Genomic DNA, 13,159 nt, shown 5'->3' on the forward strand with positions numbered 1-13,159 from the left:
CAACTTCACCTCTCTGAATCCAAGCTTCTTCATTCACTAAATGGATTTGGATGGTCTGGACCTTGAGTCAGCATGGGAGGATAAAGCAAGCTAATGTGCATAGCTTGCCCTGCACTCAGGACAGTGCCTAGCACAGGGTTCCCCTATGTGACCACTCCTTTGTCCACTGTGCAGAGCTTCCCTTTGCTGCCTGCCTGGCCAGGCTTCGGCCTCGGGGTGGAGATGCAGGGTGGACGTGGAGGAAGCCACAGTGAAAGCGATGGCCCAAAGAAAGCGGACCTTCTATCAGCTTATCTGCTTCCCCCCGCTCACACCCAGGGGCCGGAGCTGTGGGTTCCCATGTAGCTAGCTGCAAGTCTAATTTGCGGGACAGATGCCATCTGACTGTCCTGCCATGCCCCATCCCCATACCATGAAGCCATTTCCTACTTTCTGAGCTCACCAGCCCTCCCTCTCTGTCTGGGTTCCCCCCTCCCCTACTCTAATCCTACCTCCAGGGTAGCAGCTGGTCACATGCTTTGGCCATTCTTTCCTCCTACTGCGTGCCAGGCCCTAGGCGCTGTTCTGGGGATCCCGAAATGAGTCGGATGCCATCCTGCACTCCCAAAGTTAAGACACAGGCACCATCAACTAGAATACAAGGACGAGATAAATGTCCCAAAGAGAGCCGGCAAGTACCTGGGAGCTTAAGGGGGGAGAATTTGCTTTGGGTTGGAATAATCCTAGAAGGCTTCATGGAGGAAGCGACATTGGACTGGGCCCTAAAAATCTGGGATGGGAAGGAAATGGAAAGGAGATTCATTCATTCCATGCTGGCACAATGGCACGAGCAAAGTTCTGGTGGTAGGTAGGAAGCATGGCTACAACTAGAGAGGAGGGGAGAGAAGGATTGAGCCAGGACCAGCAGGACCTTGACGTGGCCCTGCTTAGGAGCATCTGCCCTGCTAGACCATGAGGTCCTTGGGCACAGGACCCTATTTACTCACCCCTGAATCCCCACAAGCCCCTCCCCCTGGCACAGCATCCTGCACTCAGGGGCTGCTCAATAAATGAATGCCGAATGAATGAATGAATGAATGCAAGAAACACTCCCGTAGGCACAGAGCTAGGTCCTGGGGGAGCCCTGGGAAAGAGACTCAAACATAGATCATTCAGGGATCAAGCAGCTCACCTCACTTAACAGTTGTGGAAACAAGCCCAAAGAGGCCATGGCCTGCCCAAAGTCGTTAGTGGCGTGACAGATGTAGAGAGCTTCGTGGGGTGCCTGGCCTGTGGAAGGTGCTGAGTCGCGCCCTCCTCTTACTGCCTGGAATTCATGCAGAGCGAGGCCTAGGAGCCTGTAAGCATCACACCTCCCAGAGCAAAACCCCTGCCACCTCTGTACTCTGCACTCCAGGAGAGTGGAAAGCAGACTGCCCCTGGCTCTCTGGGTTAGAAGGCAGAGGCAGGCTACAGCAGGCCCATTAAAGACACTTGGGAGGACTTCGCTCTGCACCTGGCGAGGCCTCCACCATGGAGGTCTGCAGCCAGGCACAGAGTGAGGGTCTTGGGTCCAGCCTGGTGTCTGAGAGGCCCCCGCTCCCACCCCTGTGAAGCATTTTCAGGCAGTCCTAGCAGTCCTGCCCTGGTTACAGACTCATCGGCTTTGGCTCAGGGCAGGGCACAGCCGACTTCCTTGCTGCGTGCCTGGCTGAGATCTTTCTTTTAGACCCTTGCAGGGGCAAGATGTTCTTTTCAGTGAAGGACCTACTCAAAGGAAAATAGAGCAACTGCTTAGGTTGGTTCAGCACTTTACAGTCTACAAGACACTTTCAGACCTAGCTTGTCATTTAAGCCCATGGTGACCCCCTAAGGTAGGTAGGTCAGGTGACTTCTTGAGGACTCTGAGGGAGAGAGGCAGTCATGTGAGAGTGCCTGCAGTTGTGACTTGAACCCAAGTCTTGGGCTTCTAGGCCAAATGCTCCCCGGTGCCCACGGGCTGGGGTTTGGACTAGCCTGGGAACTGCCTGGAGAGGCTTCCCAGGAAAGCACAAGGAAAACATTCACCCAACAGGAAACAGTCCCCAGCCCCAAACAAGCCCCCTCTCCCAAGGAATCTGGATTTACCCACTATAAAGGCCTAAATGAAGTACACTTCCTCCAGTCTGCCCTTTCCAGGCCCTGGGGCTGCCTGCTTCTCCTTTGTCCACTGAAACTTACCTATCTCCAGCCCCACTATGGAGCGGCTAATCTGATCAAATAAATCCTAGAATCAAAATCTGGATTATATATTTATTTATTTATTATATATTTATTATCTATAATTAAACTCCTCCAGGCTGGTTACTAAGAGAACTCCCTCCTCCACATCCCCACCTTTTCTCTATCCCCCCAATCCTGGTCTGGCAATTCTCCCTCCCTGTTAGGTATGTTGCTCCGCTACTCAAGAATCTGCAATGGCTCCCTAGTTCCTTCAGGAGTCAGCCCAACCTCCCTGACTTGCATTCAAGGCCTACCCCCAGCTCATCCCAGCATCCCTTGTGGCCTCGACTGCCACTTCTCCCCACTGCACACTTTAATTTCAGTCAGAGAAGCTCCAAGCTGCTCCTCAGATGCACTTCTGACCTCCTGCCTCTTCAGAGCTGCTTCCCTCTCCTGTTTCCTCCTGCCAGATCCTCCCTGGCCTTCAAAGCCTGATCCAGGGATGTTTCCAGGAACTTCTCCCTGATCCACCCAACCCAGCATGACCTCTGCCAACCAGTAGCCCCTCTCTCCTGGCCTTGACACTGACTGCTTTGTGTTGTAGTGGTGACTGTCAGGCAACAGCCTGGCCCAAGAGAAAGAGCCCAGCCTCGTAGATCAGGCAGGCCGGAGGCGAGATCCAGGCCCTGCCACCTGCCAGCTCTGTGATGGGTGTGCTGTTCTGAGTATACCCTGCCGGGCATGGCATATGGACAGCTGAAAGAAGACTGCTGGAACCCAGAGATTTAGGAGGCATATTGGGTAACAGTTCTAGTCTTGGGAGGTAGTGCCCAGGGCTTGAGATTCCTCTGGGAGGCGGCTCTGAACACAGGCAAGAGCACTGGACTGGGAGTCCAGAGCCTGGACTTTAGACCACATTCTTTTTTTTTTTTTTAAACTATTTATTTATTTGTTTGTTTGTTTATTTTGTCGGCACCGGGTCCTAGTTGTGGAACACAGGATCTTCATTGTGACATGCAGGATCCTTTTTGCAGCATGCATGTGGGATCTAGTTCCCCAACCAGGGATCGAACCCAGGCCCCCTGCATTGGGACTGCAGAGTCTTACCCACCGGACCACCAGGGAAGTCCCTAGACCACGTTCTTCAGTGAATGTGCTGCAGTGACTATTCAGCAGGGGGCCTCCTTGGGGCCATCTGCCCTTGACCTGGGCCTTGGATGACTCTTCTCTAAAACAAGGGCATTGACCAGGAGGTTGGAGGCCCCTGCGTGCCCTGCCTTCTGATTCTGTGGTGCCAACGGGGAAGGGGTGGTGCGGAGATTGGCACGGGGATTTGAGAGTCGGAGAGAACAGTCCTTCAAACCCTTCAACAAATATTTGTGGAACACTCTACTTCCAGGAGGCTGGGGCAGCTGGAACTCTGGAAAGCCCTTGTACTTGTGGGTGGCCATGCAGAAAGGCCCTGACTCTGAGCCTCCTCCCAGCCCTGCCCACATGCTGCCTCAAGTCTTTTTCAAGCAAAGTGGGGAAGGAATAAAGAAATCTGCACCACCCAGGACTACACGGCCCGGACAGTGGAGGTGACAGCAGCAGAATGAGGAAGCAGTGGTGAGGGACTCACTCCTGTGCCCGCCCCTCCCCCGCACCCAGGCAGCCCAGACTTCCGCTCCTGAGTGGAGCTTGAAGCTAGAGCACCTTTCATGCCTTTGCTCCACCAGCACTTATGCAGCGGGCATGGGGCCAGGCACGGGGGCACCTCAGAGGATGAGGCCAGCAGGCCCTGCCCTCCTGGAGTTCCTGGTCCACAGGGGGACAGCCAAGGCCAAAGGCCATTCGGTACAGAGTGGCCAGTGCTGCCATAGGGGGTGCAGAGGGGAGGTTTCCTTGGTTTCCCAGAGACCTGATAGCTGAGCAGGATTCGGCCAGATTGGAGGGAGACGGAGGCCTGGGAACCATTCATCCATTTATTCAAACGTTCATTCATTCATTCATACATTTGTTCATTCGTTCGGCACTTATTTAACTGAGCGCTGTGCTAATCATGGAGTCAAAAACTGCGCCCGGGGAACTTACAGTATTGGTGGGGGGCATGCCCAGACTGAGATCAGGCTGTGGAGAAGTGAGGGGGCAGTGGGGGCCAGATAAAGAGTCAGGGCATGGGGGGATGTGGCTGTAGGAGGGCCGGGCGTCAGGAGGGACCTTTGAGTGGTGGGGAGAACCTAGTCTGAGATCTTTGAGCTAGTGGGGTGGTCTTTCTTCTTCTCGGAACTGGGCATCCTTGATGTTGAACAAGAGTAGAATATCCACCAGGGTAAGTTCCGACTGTGGACGAGAGTGCCTTTGTAGGTTGAAGGGACACACGTGGATCTCCCTTGGGGAGAGGGTTATATCTAGGGGAGGGGGCAGGATAAGTAGCCCTCTTTGCAGGCCCCTCGGGTTCCAGCTGCAGCCCTGCCCAGGTGCCCAGAATACAGGATGGCAACCTGTCTATTACCTTACGGTTTGTTCTCCCTCCTGCTTTCCCCACTGACCCTCCACCCACCCCACCAAATAAGGAGGCCAGGGGTGTTCAGGGACTTCCGTCTAGGAGGGTGGCAGCCTGAGTTCCCGATGACTTCTGCTGCAGCTTCTTGACCCCCTGCTCTTGCCTCTCCCCCTGCACTGATGTTGTGAAAGCAGAGGCAGCAGACCTGGACCAGGAGCCAGGAGGCCTGCGGCCAAACCCCAGCTCCTCCAGTGGCAAAGTCACCTACCTGCCTTCTCTGGGTGCCTGTCACCTGGGGAGAAAAATAATCCTTGCCTCTCTCCCAGGGCTGCTGTGAGATTTCCAAGCGAAATAATGGCTGGAAAAGTGGTGGGTGCACAAATGAGACGGATTATCAGTACTATAATCTATTATGTGTTATTTCTGAAGGCACAACAGAACGTGAGAAACCAAGCCCGCCTGGCTCCTCCCCAGGAGCCCACTTCCTCCTCGCTTCCACAGTCTACCCTGGCTTTGCGAAGACACAAATCCTCTCCCTGCCCCACTTCCCACACCCGAACCCCGCTAATTAAGTCCCTTACCTTCCCGGGTATCATTGTCTAATCCCTAAGCCCTTTCTCACCAGTCTCCAGTTCTCTCCAGAAGTCAAATCCCTTTAGAGTGAGGTGGCCCAGTTAGCTGTGAACCAAGAGGCTGGGGGCAGGGAGCAGGCATTTCAGGGCTCCTGGAGGGGCGGGGTGAGGAGGAGAAGGGAGGGGAGGGCAGGAGGGTTGCTGGAGACTCTGCCCTGGCTCTGCCACTAACTGGCACAAGCCTGGAGGCTTCCCCTGGGAGGAGTGGGTTGTCATTTCTACCCACACCCAAGACAGAATCCAGATTCTACAGCCAGACTGTTCATTCCCAGCCAGTGCCTTTGAGAAGCGTGACAGCTCAGGGTGAGCCCACCGACTCTGCAGCCAGACCACCTGCATTCAGGTCCAGGGTCCATCACTTACTGGGGTTACTTGACCTCCGTGCCTCAATTTCCCTTCCATCAGATGGCAATGACAATCTTACTACCTCATGTGGTGTTGATGGGATTAAATGAGCTAGTTCATGCAATTCACTTGAACAGTACCTGGAACGTAGTAAATGTATCAGCTGTTTTACTTGAACTTCCTGCTTCTTCCCCCATATATTTTTGCCATTCAGGTCTTAACCCTCACTACACTGCTCTTGGACAGTCCTTCTTTCCCTGGCACTGAAGCTGAAGCAGCCCCCAGCCCTGGTCACCCTCTAATGCTATTTTTATCTCCTTCAGGTGGCACTTACCATGGTCTGAAATACATGGTTATGGTTGACCATCTATTCTCAAGGGCAGGAGCCATTGCTGGTCATAGTCATGGCTACCTGCCCAGTGCCTAGAACCCCGTAGGTGGTCAACATCCATTTGTGGGCATGACCCAACACTCACTCTGTCCCCTTAGGACTGGACCCTGACCACCCTGACCCCCCTTCTACTCTGCAGCCCCTCCTCTTGCCACACCACAGTTACATTCCTTATGTGCACCTGCCCTGTGTGATCTCAGGTGGGTCAACACCCCTCGCTGGGCGTCTGGGTGAGTAGAGGGAGGTGATGATGAAACCAGGCAACTAAGGGACAGTCTAAGATTTTTCTAAGATGATTTGTTATGTGTTCTGGGGCTCGTGCCTATAAGGTGAAGAGATCTCAGGGACCTCTGAGTTCTGGAAATACAGTCCCCCCACCAGCCTAGTCCTCTGTTGCTGCAACTGGGCTTGAAGCCCTGTCAACTGAAAAAAAAATGCACAACCTAAAAGTTATGTTTTATTCAGTGGCCAAATCTGAGGACTTAAACCCAGGACACAGCATCTCAGATAATTCTGAGAAACTGTTCCGAAGAGGAAGGTGGGGAAGCAAGGATACATAGGAGTTTTTGCAACAAAGACCAGGTAGTCGGAACATCAGAAGATTCCTGTTAAGATAAGAAAACCAGATATCTTAAGTTAAGGAATGTGGCGCTTTTCTGTGTATGGGAAGAGTCTGGGCTCACTGAAATCATTCCTTTGATATGCACCTCAGCTACATGGGGCCAGCATCCTTTGTATTCTCATCCTGAGTTCCCTCAGGGCTCACTGGTGGGGTGGCTATAATGTGGTGGCTTGATGGCTGCGACATCCTTTGTTTACTGATATGGCAGGCAGCCTTTTTAGTTCACACCCCCATGGGTGGTACATTCCTGTGAGCAAGGCATTGCCTTCCTCAAGGCCCCTTTGTAAAAACAGCAGAGACCAACATTGGGCCCCAGTGTGGCCCCATTCCCTGGGGACTAGCCTGCCACCTGGTGGCAGCTCGATCACATTGGCGCTCCTCCATCACAGGGGCCGAGGTTCGTGCTCACTGGAGCAGACTTGTATTCTGAACATGGATTTGCCTTCCCTGCCCTTCATCCTTCTGCCAGCACCACCATCCGTGGACTCATGGGGTGCTTGACCATTTTATGCACAGCCTGGAATCACAATGAAGAATTCGTTCCACAGCAGAGGAAGAGCAGCCCTGGGCTCATGCCAGCCTCACCACATATCACGTTCCTGGTACCAAGTCTAAACCATTTCCCTGCCCCTGCCCCATTAGTGCTTGGGGTAAGGCACCCCATGCTTCACACTTTCATTAATGGCTTCATTTCTTCCTCTGTCCTCTTGCAACTTTAGGGGGGATGAGGAAAGATGGGGGATGGGGGGCCTCCTCCACACAGTTCACAGCCCAGCCCAGAGCCAGGAAACCTTGTACTCCAAGACACAAGCCACTTGGGATCACAGCATGCCTGGTGAAAAGACCCACCCTCCAAATTTTTAGTCCAACTCCCAGTTGGGGACACAGGCCAAGAAAAGGGAAGCGGCTTGCCTGGAGGCACAGGCTGAGAAACTGATGGCTCTGTCCCTACCAGCTCCCTACCCTGCCCCAGAAGTGAAGCAAGCCAGGATTTGGGGGTTTTGCTCCTCTGGAGGGGCCTGCAGGGCTGAGCATCCTGTCCGTCCATCCCTGAGAGTAGAGTGGCCTGAGGGTCAGCACCAGGCCCCGTGACCCGCCTCCTCCCCCAGCTGGGATCCCTTCTGAGATCCCTTCCTACCCTGTGGTCTCTTGTCTTTATTTATTTATTTAATTTATTTTTTATAAATTTATTTATTTTATTTATCTTTGGCTGCGTTGGGTCTTCATTGCTGCGTGCGGGCTTTCTCTAGTTGCAGTGAGCAGGGGCTACTCTTCGTTGCGGTGCACGGGCTTCTCATTTCAGTGGCTTCTCTTGTTGAGGAGCACGGGCTCCAGGCGCATGGGCTTCAGTAGTTGTGGCACACGGGCTCAGTAGTTGTGGAGCACGGGCTTAGCTGGTCCACAGCATGTGGGATCTTCCCGGACCAGGGCTCGAGCCTGTGTCCCCTGCAATGGCAGGCGGATTCTTAACCACTGCGCCACCAGGGAAGCCCTGGTCTCTCTTGTCTTTAGATGCTCTGTTCCCAAGCAGGGCCTCTCTGAGCATTCACCTCCCTGTAGTCAATCTCTGGTCCTTTGCTGCCTCTGTTCCTGGGCTTACTCTCCCATCAGTAGCAAGGCTGATCTCTACTGCTCCTCTACTGACCCCAACCCCACCCCACCCAGCAGCAGAAGGGCCTGGGCTGGGCTGGCCTGGCCTGGGCTACACCCTCCCACGTTGAGACTGTATCCTCAAGCCTTTGTCTCTTCCAGGATCACCAGGGTTACCCCGTGGGAGGACAGACCTCAGGGTAACACTGTTCACTCACCAAGTTTACAGTAGCCCTCAGGCTCCCACTGACTGAAGGCTAGGATGTGGACATTTGTGGGGAAGAAGAGATGTGTTCTAGGTGGGGGACGGGTGTGAGCTGGGATCTGTATCTGGTAGGTGTGTGTGTGTTGGGGGGCAGCAAGGACCCACTGCCTGGGGCGGGGGTAGGGAGAAAGTGGTGGGAACAGGGATAGGGAGACAGTGGAGCCAATGGCCTGGCTAATTACAGGGTGTGTCCTTGCAACCTTGTCACTGGGGCTGACAGACGGGTTGGGACATTCACAGAATCAGAGAAGCAAGACTCTCCGTGGACACCAAGGGGCCTCCACCGTGCATTTTGCAACTTAGAACATACAAAAGAATGTTAGTAACCTATACAAAGAAGAATGATATAACGAACAATCATGTGACTTAAAAAGCAGAACACCGAGACCGCTGGGGAGGGTGTCCCTCCCCAATTACATCCCACACTGGTGAACTGAACTTTGTGTTTCTCGTTTGCCTGATTGTTTTAGAGTTTTGTTACAAGTGAATGCATTTCTTAAAAATACAGACAGTCCTGCGGTTTTTTTTTGCCGTTGAGGTGAGTTTCACACAACATAAAATGAACCATTTTAAAGTAAGAAAATCAGTGGTATTGAGTACATTCACAACGTTGGGCAACCAGCACCTCTATCCAGTTCTAAAACATTTTCATCACCCCAGAAGGAAACCCCGTACCTGTGAAGCAGTCATTTGTCATTTCCCCTTCTCCTCAGCCACCGATCTGCTTTCCATCTCTATGGATTTACCTATTCTGGACACATCATACAATAATACATGGCCTTTTGTGTATGGCTACTTTCACTTAGCATAATGTTTTCAAGATTCATCCATGTTGTCATGGGTGTCGGCACCTCATTCCTATTTACGACTAAATACTATTCCAGCATATGAACATATCAAAATTTGTTTACCCATTTATCCACTGGTGGACATTTTGGTTGCAAAACTGTGGGTAATGAGTCAAATCCATTTCACCTGCCTTCACTAATCAAGGTCATTTTAAGATGCATGTCCTCCAAGCAGCAGTGGCCTAAACAATAAGATATTTGCCCGAGTTGTTTTCCAGAAACTTAGAGTCAGCTGTGCCTAATTTGAGGTGAGCTGGTTAAGACTGGATAGGACCACTGACCCTCCAACTGGGCATGCTCGAGTGCCCGCTTGGTGCCCTTTTGATGTCAGAGGGCCAAAATTCCACCCTCAGATTGTGCTATGAACGTGCAGAGACCTGTAGTTTAGCTACGCCTGTGCAGAATGAAGATTACCGCCCCTTTTTCCAATCGCCTTTCCCTACGCTCCCCACACTCCCCATGCCTCAGACCGCCCTGCTTGCTTTATCTTCATCCCATAAATACCCCGGAGCCCCTTGCCTTCAGGGAGGCAGATTTGAGACTTCTCCTATCTCCTAACTTGGCTGCCTTATGAATAAACCCTCTCTTTGCTGCAAACCTCAGTGTCCCAGCGTTTCGGCTTGTGCAACGGGCAAAACAAACCTGGTTCAGTAACAGTTGTTTTCATATTTTGGCTATTGTGAATAATGCTGCTATGAATGCTGGTGTACAAACACTTGTCTGAGTCCCTGCCTTCACTTCTTTTGGATATACCCAGAAGTGGATCAGATGGTAATTCTTTTTTTTTTGGCTGCGCTGCGCAGCATGTGGGAATCTTAGTTCCCCAACCTGGGATGGAACCCGTGCCCGGCGTCTTGACCACTGGACTGCCAGGGAAGTCCCTCCCAGATATTTTTATTCTTTTGAATACTATTGTAAATAGAATTGTTGTCTTAATTTCCTTTTAGGATTATTCATTGCTGGTGTGTGGAAACACAACTGATTTTTGTATGTTGACCTTAAGTCGATTTTTTTGAACTTAAATAGCATGTATTATTTGGAGACTCGCTTTTTGAGCTAAGCATTCTGTTAGAATTATCCATGGTGATACACATACCTAGTCCATTCATTTTTCTCTATTGCATTGTACGCTACACATGAAGATATCACGATTTATCTCTTTAGTGATTGTGAGTCGGGCTGTTTTCAGTCTTTTACTATTCAAATAGGGATGTTCTGCACATGCCCAGGGAATGGTTCTCAGCCAGCAGAGTCACCTGGTGTGCAAGCTTCTTTTCATTTCCAACAACAAAGGCCCCACCTCCAGAGATAACAATTCAGTTGATTTGGAGTAGAGGTTGGGCATCAGTATTTTTTAGAAGATCCTTAAATGATTCTAATGTTCAGTCTGTGTTGAGAACCACTATTCTAGAGTGCACTGTATACCCAGCAGTGGAATTCCTGAGAGTGTGCATCTCCAGTTTTATTTGATGTACAATTATTACCAGCGTGGCTGTCCTGTACCAGCACAACCAGGCTGTACGCCCATCAGCAGTGTACAGATCCACATTCCTACCAGCACTTGGCATTGTCAGACTTCAAATTTTTGCCAGTTGATCTCTCATAAGACCTTAATTTGTATCTCTCTGATTAATGATTAGGTTGAGCATCTTTTCATATTTATTGACCATTCTTGTTTCCTCTTTTGGCAAATGCCTATTTGTATCTTGTGCCCATATCTATGTATTTGTATATTCTGCATATGAATCATTTGGTTGCAAATACCTTTTCCCATTTGGTGGCTTTCCCTGCCACTTTATTACAATGTTTGGGTTAACAGAGTTTTTCATTTTTTATTGTGGATGAATTTTTTTCAGTACTTTCCTTTATAATCTGCTTTTATGTAGTAAGAAATCTCTCCTGGGGGAGGGGGAATTGGATAAAGGCAGTCAAAAGGTACTACAAACTTCCAGTTATAAGATAAATAAGTACTAGGGATATAATGTACAACATGATAAATAGAATTAACACTGCTGAATATTATATATGAAAGTTGTTCAGAGTAAATCCTGAGTTATCATCACAATTTTTTTCCATTTCTTTTTTTTTTTTTAATTTATTATTATTTTTTATTTTTGGCTGCGTTGGGTCTTTGTTGCCATGTGCAGGCTTTCTCTAGTTGCAGTGAGCAGGGGCTACTCTTCGTTGCGGTGCGCAGGCTTCTCATTGCGGTGGCTTCTCTTGCTGTGGAGCACGGGCTCTAGGCGCGTGGGCTTCCGTAGTTGTGGCACACGGGCTCAGTAGTTGTGGCTCACAGGCTCTAGAGTGCAGGCTCAGTAGTTGTGGCACACGGGCTTAGTTGCTCCGCAGCATGTGGGGTCTTCCGGACCAGGGCTCGAGCCCGTGTCCCCTGCATTGGCAGGCAGATTCTTAACCACTGTGCCGCCAGGGAAGTCCTCCATTTCTTTAATTTTGTATCTGTCTGAGACGATGGATGTTCACTAAACTTATGATAATTTCATAATGTACGTAAGTCAAATCATGATGCTGTAGCCCTTTAAACTTATACAGTGTTGTATGTCAATTATATCTCCATAAAGTTGGAAGAAAAAAAAAATCTCTCTTGACCTTGAAGTAACCAAGATATTCTCCTATGTTTTTTTTCTAAAAAATGTTTAGGGTATTACTTTTCATATTTACGTCTTTAATCCACATGGAATTGATTTTTTGTGTATGATGTGCAGTAGGAGTCTAATACCATTTATTTTCCTTATGGTAACCCATTCCCTTAGCACAATTTATCAAACAGTCCATCCTACTGCCTCCTCCCCTCTCCTCAAATGCAACGCTTCTTCTTACACAGCCATGCTTTTGTGTGCGGGTCAGTTTCTGGCTTCTGCGTTTGATGCCCTATTTGTTTGACTTCAGGCTGATCTCAGACTGTCTTATTCTCTCCATCTTATTCTTCAGGAGCATCTTGATAGTTCAACGTTGGTGGTTATACAGGTGTTCCCTGTAAAATTCTTTCAATTTTTCTGCATGCTTGAAATTTTTCATAATAAAATATTGGGGGAAAGAGTGTCATGGCTCCGCAGGCCTTTGCCCTTTTATCACGACACAATTTTTTTAAAGTTTTCAGACTGAGCCAGCTTCCAGCAGCAGCAACCCCTGGGAGAGAAGGACGAGTTTTAGGGCCGTCCATGGAACTTTCACATTCCGGTGGGCATCAGACATGACATGTTGGGGGTGAGGCAGTGCTGGTCTTCTATCGTGCCCGTTTCAAGGCCTGAAGACCCAGCCTCTGGGCCCCACTGAGGAACTGTGTTAGCTGGGCGTCCCTGGCCCCTCTCTCTGCCCCTCCAGGGCCCTTGCTTCAATCTCGCCCCTCCCCACCCCCCGAACGCCTGTCAGGCCAGTCTCTGGAGTTCAGTCTGGTGGAGAAATGGAGAACCAGGCCAACCGTGTGACCGTCGGGCGGCTCCAGAGCAAGGGCTAGCGTCCAGACCCCCAGAAGTTCCTCGTTGCTGCCCTTCTGGGGCCCCAATCGTGCCTCCGGCTCCCCAAGTCGCCAACTATCTTCCAACTATCTCCGTCGGTCTCCCTTCGTCTGGTCTCCGCCGTCTGACAACCGAAAGCTGGGAGCGCCTCCTCTGACTTCCCACCTCTGCTCGTTGACCTGGGCTCCGCCCGGCTCCAGCCCCGCTGACCGCCGGCGCCTGTGTTCTCCACGGTCACCAGGGGGCGCGCGCGGCCGGGTCTGGGTGCAGGAGCCGCCGCGAGCCCACCCCGCCTCCCGGCGCTCCTCCCCGTCCGGCCACGGC

This window comes from Balaenoptera ricei, chromosome 14 (assembly GCF_028023285.1).
Source record: "Balaenoptera ricei isolate mBalRic1 chromosome 14, mBalRic1.hap2, whole genome shotgun sequence".
Taxonomy (NCBI): domain Eukaryota; kingdom Metazoa; phylum Chordata; class Mammalia; order Artiodactyla; family Balaenopteridae; genus Balaenoptera; species Balaenoptera ricei.